General features: G+C 47.7%; 1 protein-coding gene across 12 annotated transcripts in view; it reads left to right on the forward strand.

Moving 5' to 3' along the window:
- The window catches only part of ahdc1 (AT hook, DNA binding motif, containing 1), a 308,161-nt gene that overhangs the window by 242,821 nt on the left and 49,426 nt on the right, over positions 1-15,914 (forward strand). For all 12 annotated transcript variants that reach the window (XM_038795173.1, XM_038795171.1, XM_038795145.1 and 9 more), the window contains one exon: positions 13,878-13,915. The gene's annotated coding sequence lies outside the window, so the exon portion shown is untranslated. The remainder of the gene's footprint in view (positions 1-13,877; positions 13,916-15,914) is intronic.

The following is a 15,914-nucleotide window of genomic DNA, read 5'->3' on the forward strand; positions in this document are numbered from 1 at the left end:
CATCCCGTTTGTAGAGGTCCCACCTACCCCAGAATGAGCCCCAATTATCCAGATGTCTGAAACCCTCCCTCTTGCACCATCCCTGTAGCCACGTGTTCAACTGCTCTCCCTATTCCTCATCTTGCTAGCACGTGGCACGGGTAATAACCCAGAGATAATAACTCTATTTGTTCTAGCTCTAAGTTTCTACCATAGCTCCCTGAATTCCTGCCTTACATCCCTATCCCTTTTCCTACCTATGTCGTTGGTGCCTATGTGGACCACGACTTGGGGCTCTCCCCCTCCCCCTTCCCCTTAAGGATCCTGAAAACACGATCCAAGACATCACGGTTCCTGGCACCTGTGAGGCAACACACCAACCGCGAGTCTCTCTCGTTCCCACAGAATCTCCTATCTATCCCCCTAACTATGGAGTCTCCAATGCCTAATGCTCTGCTCCTCTCCCCCCTTCCCTTCTGAGCAACAGGGACAGACTCTGTGCCAGAGACCTGTACCCCTGGTAAGTCTACCCCCCCCCCCCCCCCCCGTATCTAAAGTGGTATACTTGTTACTAAGGGAAACGACCACAGGGGATCCCTGTACTGACTGCTTCCTCCCAGCCCCTCTCACCGTCACCCATCTATCTTCATTCTTCGGAGTAACTACATCCCTGAAGCTTCTATCTATGACGACCTCTACCTCCCGAATGATCCGAAGTTCATCTAACGCCAGCTCCAGTTCCCTAACACGGTTTCTGAGGAGCTGGAGTTGGGTGCACTTCCCACAGATGAAATCAGCAGGGACATCAGACTGACGGCGTCCCTCACCTCAAACATTCTGCAGGGGGAACATTGCACTGCCTTCCCTACCATCCCCTCGAGATAAAACAAGAAAAAGAAAGGAAGAGTTTACCTGATATTCACTCAACCCCTTAGGTTGGAGGAGGTGGAAAGGTGGGGGACACTACAAGTGTAGTGTCTCGGGCTTAGCAACCGCCCAACTTATTTTTTTTTTTAAATAATTTTTATTGGAAATTTTTTACAGAAAATATAAAATATAACAACAAACAATGAAATGCAACAAAATAACCCATAAAAACTGTAACACCCCCCAAACCGTAACAACGCATTTATCCCCTCCCTCCCACCCCGTCAGCCCCAATGAACAACAAGTGAACTTAAAAATAAATTAAAATTAAATAAACAAACATAGTCATCGCCCCCCCCCCCCCCCTTTCCCTCCCCCTTTCCCCCCCCGGGTTGCTGCTGCTATTGTCCCAGTACCCTATCGTTGAGCCAGAAAGTCGAGGAAAGGTTGCCACCGCCTAAAGAACCCTTGTGTCGATCCTCTCAGGGCGAATTTGACCTTCTCTAGCTTGATAAAACCCGCCATATCATTGATCCAGGTCTCCACGCTTGGGGGCCTCGCATCCTTCCATTGTAGCAAGATCCTTCGCCGGGCTACTAGGGACGCAAAGGCCAGCACACCGGCCTCTTTCGCCTCCTGCACTCCCGGCTCCACCCCAACCCCAAAAATCACGAGTCCCCAGCCTGGCTTGACCCTGGATCCCACCACCCTTGACACCGTCCTCGCCACCCCCTTCCAGAACTCCTCCAGTGCCGGGCATGCCCAGAACATATGGGCATGGTTCGCTGGACTCCCCGAGCACCTGACACACCTGTCTTCACCCCCAAAGAACCTACTCATCCTCGTCCCAGTCATGTGGGCCCGGTGCAGCACCTTGAATTGGATGAGGCTAAGCCGCGCACACGAGGAGGAAGAATTAACCCTCTCCAAGGCATCAGCCCATGTCCCGTCTTCGATCTGTTCCCCCAGTTCCCCCTCCCACTTAATTTTCAGCTCCTCTACTGACGCCTCCTCCACCTCCTGCATAACCTTGTAGATATCAGATATCTTCCCCTCTCCAACCCAGACCCCCGAAAGCACCCTGTCACTCTGCCCCCTCGCGGGAAGCGAAAGGAATCCCTCCACCTGCCGTCTAGCAAATGCCTTAACCTGCAGATACCTGAACATGTTTCCCGGGGGGAGCCCAAATTTCTCCTCCAACTCCCCCAGGCTCGCAAACCTCCCATCAATAAACAGGTCCCTCAGCTGTCTGATGCCTGCTCTGTGCCAACCCTGAAATCCCCCATCAATGTTCCCCAGGACGAACCTATGGTTCCCCCTTAACAGAGCCTCCATCTAGCCCCCCACTTCTCCCCTATGTTGCCTCCACTGCCCCCAAATCTTGAGGGTAGCCGCCACCACCGGACTCGTGGTATACCTCGTAGGAGGGAGCGGCCACAGTGCCGTTACTAAGGCCCCCAGACTTGTATCTCCACAGGACGCCCTCTCCATCCGTTTCCATGCTGCCCCCTCCCCCTCCATCACCCACTTGCGCACAATCGACACATTGGCTGCCCAGTAGTACCTCGAGAGATTGGGTAATGCCAGCCCCCCCCCCCATCTCTACCCCGCTCCAAGAAGACCCTCTTCACCCTCGGGGTCCCATGCGCCCAAACAAAGCTCATGATGCTGCTGGTCACTCTTCTAAAAAAGGCCCTAGGGATAAAGATGGGCAAACACTGGAAGAGGAACAGGAACCTCGGGAGAACCTTCATTTTGACGGACTGCACTCTACCCGCCAGCGATAGCGGCACCATGTCCCACCTTTTAAATTCCTCCTCCATCTGCTCCACCAGCCTGGTAAAATTAAGCTTATGGAGAGTCCCCCAACTCCTGGCCACCTGCACCCCCAGGTATCTGAAACTCTTCACTGCCCTCTTAAACGGGAGCCTCCCAATTTCCTCCTCCTGATCTCCCGGGTGTACTACAAATACCTCACTCTTGCCTAAATTTAACTTGTAGCACGAGAAGCCCCAAAATTCCGCTAAAAGCTCCATCACCCCCGGCATTCCCCCTTTTGGGTCCGCCACATACAACAGCAGGTCGTCCGCATACAGCGATACCGATGTTCCTCCCCACCCCGCACCAGACCCCTCCATCTCCCTGACTCCCTCAATGCCATAGCCAGAGGCTCAATCGGCAGTGCAAAGAGCAAGGGGGACAGGGGACACCCCTGCCTGGTCCCACGGTAGAGCCTAAAGTACTCCGATCTCCTTCCATTTGTAACTACACTCGCCATCGGAGCCACATAGAGCAGCCTCACCCATTTGATGAATCCCTCCCCAAATCCGAACCGCTCCAGCACCTCCCACAGGTACCCCCACTCAACTCTATCAAACGCTTTCTCTGCGTCCAGCACCACCACTATCTCCGCCTCCCCCTCCACTGCCGGCATCATGATAACATTTAGCAGTCTCCGCACATTCGTGTTGAGCTGCCGTCCCTTAACGAATCCTGTCTGATCTTCGTGTATCACCCCGGCACACAATCCTCCATCCTGGTGGCCAGGATCTTCGCCAGCAACTTGGCGTCAACATTGAGGTGCGAGATAGGCCTGTATGATCCACACTGCAAGGGGTCCTTATCCCGCTTTAGGATCAGAGAGATCAGTGCCCGCGACATCGTCGGGGGCAAAGCCATCCCCTCCCATGCCTCATTGAAGGCTCGCACCAACAGGGGGCCCACCAGGTCCGCATACTTTTTATAAAATTCCACCGGGAACCCGTCCGGCCCCGGGGCCTTACCTGACTGCATTTGTCCAATCCCCCTGACTAGCTCCTCCAGCTCTAGCGGCGCCCCCAGCCCCTCTACCAGCTCTTCTTGAACCCTTGGGAAACATAGCCTGTTCATGAAGCTCTCCACCCCCCCTCTCCCCATCAGAGGTTCCGACCGGTACAGTTCCTCGTAGAAGTCCCTAAAGACCCCATTTACTTCTGTCCCCTTCTGCACTACATTCCCACCCCCATCCGTCACTCCACCAATTTCCCTAGCCGCATCGCGCCTACGGAGCTGATGCGCCAACATCCTGCTCGCCTTCTCCCCATACTCATATACCGCGCCCTGCGACCTCCTCCACTGTGTCTCCACCTTTCTGGTGGTCAACAAGTCAAATTTGGCCTGCAAACTACGCCGTTCCCCCAGCAACCCCTCCTCCGGTGCCTCCTGTCCACATCCAGGAGATCCCCCACCAGTCTCTCCCTCTCCTTCCTCTCCCTCCTTTCCCTATGGGCCCGGATGGAGATCAGCTCCCCCCGGATCACTGCTTTCAGAGCCTCCCAGACCATCCCCACCCGGACCTGCCCCGTGTCATTGGTATCAAGATACCCCTCAATACTTCTCCGGACCCTCCTACACACCTCCTCATCAGCCAGCAGCCCCACATCCAGGCGCCAGAGCGGGCGCTGGTCCTGCCCCTCCCCCATCTCCAGATCAACCCAGTGCGGAGCATGGTCTGAAATCGCTATGGCCGAATACTCGGCATCCTGCACCCTCGGGATCAATCCCCTGCTCAGGACGAAAAAATCTATACGGGAATAAACCCTATGGACATGAGAGAAAAAGGAATACTCCCGCGCTCTCGGTCTCCCAAACCTCCAGGGATCCACCCCTCCCATCTGATCCATGAATCCCCTCAGCACTTTGGCTGCCGCCGGTCTACTACCCATCCTTGAACTGGATCGGTCCAGTGGGGGATCCAGCACTGTGTTAAAGTCTCCCCCCATGATCAGGCCCCCTGCCTCTAGGCCCGGAATGCGGCACAACAAGCGCCTCATGAAGCCAGCATCATCCCAATTCGGGGCATATACATTAACCAGCACCACCTTCTCTCCCTGCAGCCTACCCTTCACCATAATATATCTGCCCTCCTTGTCCGACACCGCCTCAAACGCCACCCTCTTCCCCACCAGAATCGCCACCCCCCGGTTCTTCGCGTCCAATCCTGAGTGAAAAACCTGCCCCACCCACCCCTTCCTCAGACGAACCTGGTCCGCCACCTTCAAGTGGGTCTCCTGGAGCATAGCCACGTCTGCCTTCAACCCCTTCAGATGAGAAATACCCTAGTTCTCTTAACCGGCCCATTCAGCCCCCTCACGTTCCAGGTAATCATCCGATCAGAGGGCAACCCCCCCCCCCCCCCCCCCCCCCCCCCCCCTCCCCCGCCGGCTAGCCGTAGCTTATCCACTGTTCGCCCCAGGCCAGCTCGCCCCGCCCGGCCCGTTCCCCATGGCGATAACGCCTCCCCTCTGCCCCCCCAGCCCACACCAGCTCCTTCCTGGCCATTCCAGCAGCAACCTGGAATCCCCCCCCCCCCCCCCACCCCCCCAAGGCTAGGACCCCTCCTAGCCGCGGCGCACCCTCCATGGTATTTCTGTGAGTCAGCTGACTTCTGCTGACCCCGGCACCTCCCGCCAAAACCCATCCCCTCCCGTCATGGGGTCATCCCCCTCTTGCCACACCTCCTTGGCACCGCTTCAGCGTGGGAAGGAAAACCATTAGAGGCCACACCCCCACTGCCAGCTCCGCCCCCCCTGCCCCGCCGCGTGGGAAACCAGAGGAAAGCCCGCGCCTTCACACTGCCACACCCCACCCTTCTGACGCAGCTCTCCAAAATCCAGTTTCACCCCAGCCCCGTACAGAAGAGAACATATAAAATACAAACCCCCCACATATCCCATACCCAACAGACATACCCACCCAGAAACAGAGCAAAAAGAAAACCAGCATAAAAAAAACACGTGTCAAAGTTGAAGAACAGCAACAGCGAAAACAGCAACGGCCATAGTGTGTCCCCAGACCCTAGTTCGAGTCCAGCTTCTCCGCCTGTACAAAGGCCCACGCCTCCTCCGGGGACTCGAAGTAGTGGTGCCGGTCCTTGTATGTCACCCACAGGCGTGCAGGCTGCAGCATTCCAAATCTGACCTACTTGGCATGCAGCACCGCCTTCGTCCGGTTGAACCCGGCCCGCCGCTTAGCCATCTCTGCACTCCAGTCCTGGTAGATTCTCACTACCGAATTCTCCCACTTGCTGCTCCTCTCTGTCTTGGCCCAGCGCAGCACACACTCCCGGTCGCTAAATCGATGGAACCGCACCAGCACCGCCGTCGGGGGCTCATTTGCCTTAGGCCTCCTGGCCAGCACTCTATGAGCTCCCTCAAGCTCCAGGGGCAAATGGAAGGACCCCGCTCCCATCAACGAGCTCAACATCGTGGTCACGTACGGCGGGAGATCCGACCCCTCCAGCCCCTCCGCCAGGCCCAGGATCCTCAAATTCTTTCGCCTCGTGTGAATGTCCAGCTCCTCCAAGCGGTCTTGCCACTTTTTGTGAAGTGCCTCGTGCAACTCCACTTTCCCCACGAGGACCAGGGCCTCCTCCTCCCTCTCAGCGGCCTGCTGCTGCAACTCCCGAATGGACGCCTCCTGGGCCGCCTGGGTCCCAAGCAGTTTGTTGGTAGTCGCATTCAGGGAGTCCAGCAGCTCAGCCTTCAGCTCCGCAAAACAGCGCAGAAGAGAGGCTTGCTGCTCCTGCGCCCACTTCCACCAGTTCTCGGGTGTTCCGCCGGCCGCCATTTTGTCCTTCCCCCGCTTTTCTTGGGGAGCTGCTGCAGCCTTTTCTTTTGCCCCACTCCGGGTGAGCACCATAAATTATGGGGAATGCTCCTCTAGACACCTTCCTCCACCGGGATTCGTCGAAACAGCGCCGTTTGGGGCCCTCAAATCGGCCCAAAAGTCCTTAAATAGCGGGAGCTGCCGAACGTCCAACCGCCCAACTTATTTACAGGTACTACACACCTTCCCAGAAATCCTTCTGTAAGGCAAGTTTTTAAATAGGGAAATTTACCTTCCTGACAGATCCCTGGCCACTGCTCCCTCCGAAAAACTGAAGGTCGCTTCTCCTGCAAGGCAAGTTTTTAAAGCGGGAAACTTACCTTCCCGACAGACCCCTGGCCACTGCTCCGGCCCAAAAACTGAAGGCCGCTTCTCCTGCAAGGCAGTTTTTAAAGCTGGAAACTTACCTTCCCGACAGACCCCTGGCCACTGTCCCATCTAACCGTCTAAGAGATATTAGGACAGATGATCAAAACCTTGGTCCAAGACATTGGTTTGAAGGAGCATCTTAAAAGAAGAGAGAGGTGAGAACTCAGTTTAAATGAGCAAATTCCAGAGTTGAGGATCTCTGCAGCTGAAGGCACGACCACTAGTGATAGAGCAATTAAAATCATGGTGCCAAAGAGGCTAGACTTAGATGAGCGCAGATATCTTGGAAAGGTAGGTGGCTGGAGAAAATGAGAGATACAGATTTTACAATTTTAAAATCAAGCGCTTGCTTGATTGGGAGTCAATTTAGGTCAAGGAAGATGGGTGAATGGGAGATTTTCCGATGAGCTCAATTTTAAAGAGAATGTAATGTTATTAATGTCCCATAGAATACTCAGCAACCATGAAGTACAGCACTACCATTTTACAATCTTAACTCACCGAGATTAAGTTCAACAAACAAAGAACAAAGAAAAGTACAGCACAGGAACAGGCCGTTCGGCCCTCCAAGCCTGCGCCGACCATGCTGCCCGTCGAAACTAAAATCTTCTACATTTCTGGGGTCCGCATCCCTCTATTCCCATCCTATTCATGTATTTGTCAAGATGTCCCTTAAACTTCATTATCGTCCCTGCGTCCACCACGTCCTCTGGCAGCGAGTTAAAGGCACCCACTACCCTCTGTAAAAAGCTTGCCTCATACATTTCCTCTACACCTTGCCCCTCGCACCTTAAACCTGTGCCCCCAAGTAATGACCCCTCTACTCTGGGGAAAAAGTCTCTGACTGTCCACTCTGTCTATGCCCCTCATAATTTTGTAGATCTCTATCAGGTCGCTCCTCAACCTCCTTTGTTCCAGTGAGAACAACCAAGTTTATTCAACCTCTCTTCATAGCTAATGCCCTCCATACCAGGCAACATCCTGTTAAATTTCTTCTGCACCCTCTCTAAAGCCTCCACATCCTTCTGGTGGTGTGGCAACCAGAATTGAACACTATACTCCAAGTGTGGCCTAATTAAGGTTCTATATAGCTGCAACATGACTTGCCAATTTTTATACTCCGTGCCTCAGCCAATGAAGGCAAGCATGTTGTATGCCTTCTTGACTACCTTCTCCACCTGTGTTGCCCCTTTCAGTGACCTGTGGACCTGTACACCAAGATCTGTCTGACTGTCAATACTCTTGAGGGTTCTACCATTCACTGTATTACCTGTATTAGACCTTCCAAATTAAATGCCATCTGCCATCTCGCTGCCCAAGTCTCCAAACGATCTAAATCCTGCTGTATCCTCTGACAGCCCTCATTGTTATCCGCAATTCCTCCAACCTTTGTGTCGTCCGCAAACTTACTAATCAGACGAGTTTCATTTTCCTCTAAATCATATATACTACGAACAGCAAAGGTCCAAGCACTGATCCCTGTGGAACACCACGAGTCACAGCCCTCCAATCAGAAAAGCACCCTTCCGTTGCTACTCTCTGCCTTCTACGACCTAGCCAGTTCTGTATCCATCTTGCCAGCTCACCTCTGATCCCATGTGACTTCACCTTTTGTACCAATCTGCCATGAGGGACCTTGTCAAAGGCCTTACAAGGGCCTTGTCAAAGGCCATATAGACAACATACACTGCCCTACCTGCATCAATCATCTTTGTGACCTCCTCGAAAATCTCTATCAATCTAGTGAGACATGACCTCCCCTTCACAAAACCGTACTGCCTCTCGCTAATACGGCCCCCTGCTTCCAAATGGGAGTAGATCCTGTCTGTCTCGAAGAATTTTCTCCAGTAATTTCCCTACCTCTGACGTAAGGCTCACTGGCCTGTAGTTCCCTGGATTATCCTTGCTACCCTTCTTAAACAAAGGAACAACATTGGCTATTCTCCAGTCCTCCGGGACATTACCTGATGACAGTGAGGATTCAAAGATTTCTGTCAAGGTCTCAACAATTTCCTCTCTAGCCTCCTTCAGTATTCTGGGATAGATCCCATCAGGTCCTGGGATTTATCCACCTTACTCTTTTTCAAGATGCCCAACACCTCGTCTTTTTGGATCTCAATGTGATCCAGGCTATCTACACACCCTTCGCCAGACTCAACATCCACCAATCCTTCTCTTTGGTGAATACTGATGCAAAGTATTAATTTACTACCTCGTCCATTTCCTCTGGCTCCACACATAGATTCCCTCCCCTGTCCTTCAGTGGGCCAACCCGTTCCCTGGCTACCCTCTTGCTTTTTATGTACGTGTAAAAAGCCTTGGGATTTTCCTTAACCCTATTTGCCAATGACTTTTCATGGCCCCTTTTAGCCCTCCTGACTCCTTGCTTAAGTTCCTTCCTACTTTCCTTATATTCCACACAGGCTTCCTCTGTTCCCAGCCTTCTAGCCCTGACAAATGCCTCCTTTTTCTTTTTGACGAGGCCTACAATATCCCTTGTTATCAAAGGATCGCAAAATTTGCCATATTTATCCTTCTTCCTCACAGGAACATGCCGGTCCTGAATTCCTTTCAACTGACATTTGAAAGCCTCCCACATGTCAAATGTTGATTTACCCTCAAACATCAGCCCCCAATCTATGTTCCTCAGTTCCCGCCTAATATTGTTATAATTAGCCTTCCCCCAATTTCGCACATCCACCCTAGGACCACTTTTATCCTTGTCCACCAGCACTTTAAAACTTACTGAATTGTGGTCACTGTTCCCGAAATGCTCCCCTCCTGAAACTTCTACCAACTGGCTGGACTCATTCCCCAATACCAGGTCCAGTACAGCCCCTTCCCTAGTTTGACTATCTACATATTGTTTTAAGAAGCCCTCCTGGATGCTCCTTACAAACTTTGCCCCATCCAAGCCCCAGCACTAAGTGAGTCCCAGTCAATATTGGGGAAGTTAAAGTCTCTCATCACAACAGATCTGTTGCTTTTACTCCTTTCCAAAATCTGTCTACCTATATGCTCCTCTATCCCCCGCTGGCTGTTGGGTGGCCTGTAGTAAACCCCCAACATTGTGACTCCACCCTTCTTATTCCTGATCTCTCCCCATATAGCCTTGCTGCCCTCTGAGTTGTCCTCCTGCAGGACAGCTGTGATATTCTCCCTAACCAGTAGCGCAACTCCTCCACCCCTTTTACCTCCCCTTCTATCCCACCTGAAATATCTAAATCCTGGAATGTTTAGCTGCCAATCCTGTCCTTCCCTCAGCCAGGTCTCTGTAATGGCAACAACATCATAGTTACAAGCACTACATCATAGTTCCAAGTACATAAGAAGGCAGCAAGTTCTTTCATTCCATCTCATCCAAAAGATGACACGTCTGAGAGTACAGCACTACCCTAGTACTGCACTGGAGTGCCAGCCTTGAGCACTGAACCTTTTGAAAATTTTAAAAATAAATATAAAAACATCATACAACCAACAAGTTGATGTTCACCTCCAACATTTGTGCCCATCATGGAGTCATAATGTTGACTACTCAAAGTTGACTATCAACTAATGAGAATAAACATTAATGGGATCACAAATTTGTAGGTTCTAGTCACACTCCAGGACTTGAACATAAAACTCAAGGCTGGCACTCCAGTGCAGTACTAGGGTAGTGCTGCACTGTCAGACGTGTCATCTTTTGGATGAGATGGAATGAAAGAACCTGCTGCCTTCTCATGTGAACAGAAACAATCCCATGACACTATTCCGAAGAATAGCAAATAAGTTGTCCTATATCTCAGTCAACAGCACAAAAACAGATCATCTGGTCACTGTCCCATTGTTATTTGTGAGAGCTTACTATGTGCCAAGTGGCTGCTTAATTTCCTACATTACAACATTGACCGCACCTCACAAAGTACTTTATTGGCTGAAAGCACTTTGAGACATCTGGTGGTTGTGAAAGGTGCTATATAAGTGCAAGGCTTCCTTTTCTTCCATAAAACTCCTGTTTAAGATGTGCTAGTTAAGTAAGGGGTCCTTTTATAACTTTCAAATGCAAATGATGTTACTTGTCACTATATTCTCCTCCTACTCTTTTAGCTTTTAATGCGATTTACAGCTCATCTTTCAGTAATTTCTTAACAGAGTGCTACAATTGATACCATGGCTTGGAGCTCAAAGAACATAAGAACTAGGAGCAGGAGTGGGCAATTCAGCCCCTCAAGCCTGCTCTGCCATTCAGTACAATCATAGATGATCTCCTTTCGGCCTCAACTCCACTTTCCTGCCCGTTCTCCATAACCCTTCAACCCATTACTAATTAAAAATATGTCTTTCTCCTCAACTTTACTCAGTATCCCAACATCCACCCCACCCTCAGGTAGTGAATTCCTCAGATTCATGACCCATTGAGAGAAGTAATTTCTCCTCACCTCTTTTAAATCTGCTGCCCCTTATCCTAAAACTGTGTCCTCTCGTTCTAGATTACCCCACAAGAGGAAGTTGCCCCGTGTCTACTTTGTCAATACCGTTTATATCTTAGATACCTCAATTAGATCTCCTCTCGTTCTTCTAAATGCGAGAGAATATGGGCCTAAACTGCTCAATCTCTCTTCATAAGACAAACCCCTCATCTCTGGTATCAATCTCGTGAACCTCTGAACTGCCTCCAATGCAACTACATCCTTCCTCAAATAAGGGGACCAAAACTGTACACAGTATGCTAGGTATGGTCTCACCAATGCCTTGTATAATTGCAGTAACACTTCCCTACTTTTATAATTGATTCCTTTAGCTATAAAGGCCAAAATTTAATTTGCCTTCCTTATTACCCACTGTATCTGCATGCCGGTTTTCTTCAATTCATGCACATGGACACCCAGATCCTTCTGCACCAAAGCACTCTGAAGCATCTCATCATAAGTGCTGTTCCATTTTTCTGACCAAAATGGACATCCTCAACTTACCCACGTTAACCTACATTTGCCAAATTTTGGTGCACTCACCGAACCTACCTATATCCATTTGTAAATTTCAATTTCGTATTTCCTCATTACAACTTACTATCCCATTCTAATGATGCATTGTTTGCTCGCTGTAGCTGAGGGTCTAATCTCATCAAAGATATCAACACTCCTTAAATGTTCAGCACCTTTTTTGTGTCTTGGAATATCTACTTCTGTCAGTCCTGCATCTTTGTGGAGCTGTGACTACAGCACTACCAGGCTGCTCAGAATTATATCTGTGTTGTCATTAGAAGTGAAAGTTGTCATATATTGTAAAAAAGATGCAGTTATAACGATCCTTCAGAATGAGCAGTTGGGAGTACAGGGAAATCTTTGTATACAGTGGCAATAATATTTGGCTATTAACAAATATAGAGGCTTTGTCATATTGCTTGGACTAATTGGATTGGATTGAATTGGTTTATTGTCATGTGTACAGAGGTTCAGTGAAAAGTATTATTCTGCGTGCAGCTCAAATAGATCATTCCATACATAAGAAAATACAGAATAGGGTAAACATAAATTACGCAATGTAAATACAAAGACACCGGCATCGGGTGAAGCATATAGGAGTGTAGTACCACTCAATAGAGAAGATGCATGAAGAGATCAGATCAGTCCAGATCAGTTATATTCTTAAGTAGCCAACATACAGTAAAAATTATTACCAAAGTCTATATGTGAAGATTACTACATTAAACTGACAGCCAGATTAGTACAAATGTTCATAGAAGGTGGTGTACATAAAGCCATTGACGTTGGAAATGTTTGACTTTAACCTGACAGACCTAAAATGTGTATTCAGTATATAAATGATCAGGAATAAAAATTGATAGATTTTTTTCAAATATGGCAGAAATTGAAGTTAATGTTGTATTTGCCTGTTTCATAAATTAATAATTATTTCCAGGTGATCCCACAGCTGGAGTTTGCAGGGTAGGGGTAACAGTTTCTTATTTCCGTTTTGCTCAAAACCATAAAATAATGAAGGGATTAGTGGGCAGGTCATATTGTCTACCTTTCACCCAGAACACAGCAACAGAAATAGAAATTTGCAGTTGTGAGATAGCTTGTTTTAAGATTGAAGGATGATGGTGTTGGATGTTATGGTTACTTTTCTGGTTTTTTTTGTTGAATTTGTTTCCAGTGACATCAATATAGATTAATTTAACTGAAAAAAGTATTTTCTGTTCCACTTTCCTCCTTGGTTACTGTCTGTGCTTACATTCTCTGTGATGTGAAGATGCCGTCGTTGGACTGGGGTGGACACAGTAAGAAGTCTTCCAACACCAGGTTAAAGTCCAACAGGTTTATTTGCAATCACGAGCTTTCGGAGAGTAGCTCCTTCATCAGGTGAGACTTACCTGATGAAGGAGCTACACTCCTAAAGCTTGTGATTCCAAATAAACCTGTTGGACTTTAACCTGGTGTTGTAGACTTCTTACTACATTCACTGTGGCTATGATTAGTCACTTAGCAGCATCAACTCAGAAGAGACCTACATGGAGGAACCTTCTGACTGAAGGGACACAATTCTTTGACAGCACCCAACAGCAAGAGAAAGCCCGGAAAAGGAGCCTGAGAAAAAATATCAGCGATCTAGAATCCAAAGGCCAATCCCACCTCCCGGAAACACCTGTCAAGTGTGCGTTAGAAGATACAGCTCTAGGATCGGTCTCATCAGCCACGCAAGGACCCATGGAACCGATGACCAGTGCCACAAAATTTCTTAAGTCGCAATGATGCTTGTTCGCAAGTGATCGCTGAAGAAATCACTTGGATTTTCTAAGAGTGTATGCCATCTCACTTATGAATTGTAGATTCTTAGCCTGTTCATCAATCACTGAAACAGTAAAATTGCCATCTTCTAACTTAAAGCTATTGCCTCTAATTTAGTTCCGATCTACCCACAAGATCAAAGCAATTGAACAAAATATATTAAGATTTTAATAGTATAGCCTCCTGAGATTTTAAACTTCTATGTACTAAAACTATCTACTGTTTTTTTCCCCCATTTCTTAGGAGTTTACTGAATAATAGCAGCAATGTTACTGTTAAAGGTAAGCATCTCTTTACTTTGTATGCAAGTCTGGAAGCAATGCTAATTTTCCTGATTTCGATGTCCAGTGCCACATTGGGGTTTTCTTAACATTAGTCCATAAATTGAGGTTCTTTGTTATTTCTCAAAATATGCCAATTGATTTTGAATTGTAATTTGGAATTGTGATCTTTGCAGAGAATAACAAATTATGGTACAGAAAGCTATTTAAGTTTTATCTCATCAAAAATATCCTGACATTTGGGAGTATCCATAAATTAACTTCAAAGTCAACAATAAACACAAGTTTCTAAGAATTTTAATCTAGGATTATTCTCAAATCACTCTTGCTGTTCAATTTTTTTAAACTGAGACTATTACTAAAATTGTGCTTAGACAGATAGTGAACTTGCTTAACTTTGCTTTTGTTTATGAAGTGCTGAGTTTCTGACATATTAATAGTGAAATCAGACAAGAAATGTTTCTGACAGGTACAGCAATCTAACACAGGTGGCTGCATTTGCCAAGATATTGGATGGATAACGCAATGTAGACTGAGTGCAGTTAGGACGCATACATTCAATCACAAGTGTGATCATTATTAATAGCTTCTTCAAGAAGTTTTAAAACAATTACACTTTATGAATGTTTATCTCAAAAGTACTGACATTTCCAATTGTAAAGGAGGGAGGAAAACATTGGAGCTACATATACTCTCCTGATAAAAGAAAATGAATAAATAACTGAAATGTTTGCTTCAAAACAATGAAAAAAAAGTTTTGATAGTCAGTTCTTTAATCTGACAGTGATATTGCAACTGGGTTAGTAGAGTTGGCAATGATAGGTTTTAATCAGTCAGAGAGTATTTTAACTGTATAATGAAAAGTAGTCTTGTGGCCAAAATTAATGACTTCTTCAAAAGTTAGGGGAGCAAGATGTATAGGGCATACATCCTACATGTTCAGTTACATGGCAGGGCATAAGCAAAATAAAATTAAAACCATACTAAAATGAATTTGGTGTCCCCTACATGAGCAGCCAGGCATTCATTTCTTAGGTCTCACTTTGTGCCTGCTTTGAATAACTGTTTCAAGACAGGACACTATTAGCAAAGCTACCAAACCTACTTAGCCCCTCTACTTGACCATGGCTGACTTGCGAAACCTTCCTCCTGTTGTAGCCCTCATGCTGCTACTTTGGCTGATCTAGCTTTCCTGCGCGTGTCCAATCTGCCCTCCCTGTCCTATCTACAGAACTGCTCCCAAATCTGGACTGTTATTCTGTCCTTTTTCTTCTGTTTCCCTAATATATAGGATCTATTCTTGATTAGTGTTGGACAGCAATACTGACTAAGAGCTGTGCAGAGAATGTTGTTCACCATGAAATGATTTACATTTCATCTGAACAAGAATTTTAAAAATGTTTTTAAAGGAAGAAAATCACACTTTAGAGACATCGGACTGTCATCAGCAACATTGGCCCAATCTGCATGTGCTGATGTTTCGCTCCAACCAGCATGTTCCAATTCAAGCATTTTAATTTTGATTTCAAACATCCAAAAAATAAGCAAGTTGATCCAAATTATTGGGGGATCATGTTACCATTGGGAAGCTATGAGTTCCTGGCTCCCTTCAAAGTCTATGAGTGGCCGTTGACATCAGCGGGATCTTCTGTCCCGCCAATGGCGCACCCCCACAACAGGTTTCCTGGCAGCGAGGGGTGCATACAGTAAGAAACGCCTTTGACAATGGCATGACTAAGGACCGCCAACCAATGGCGGGCTACCTCTGCAAAACATGTGCGGGTTGCGTGAAAATCCCGCCCTATGTTTCTGACGTGTTCCCTTTGTCCAGAGTATGGTTCTGAGTCACAGTATAGCTCATACAAATACAGGAGTTACAAAATGTTTGATTTGTGGATCATCAACATTTACAACATGAAGCCCACCATTATCAACAACATTAGATTTCATTTATTCATTATTGACATCTCGGTCATTTTGTAATAAATGGACTGCACGA

This window comes from Scyliorhinus canicula, chromosome 1 (assembly GCF_902713615.1).
Source record: "Scyliorhinus canicula chromosome 1, sScyCan1.1, whole genome shotgun sequence".
Classification (NCBI taxonomy): Eukaryota; Metazoa; Chordata; class Chondrichthyes; order Carcharhiniformes; family Scyliorhinidae; genus Scyliorhinus; species Scyliorhinus canicula.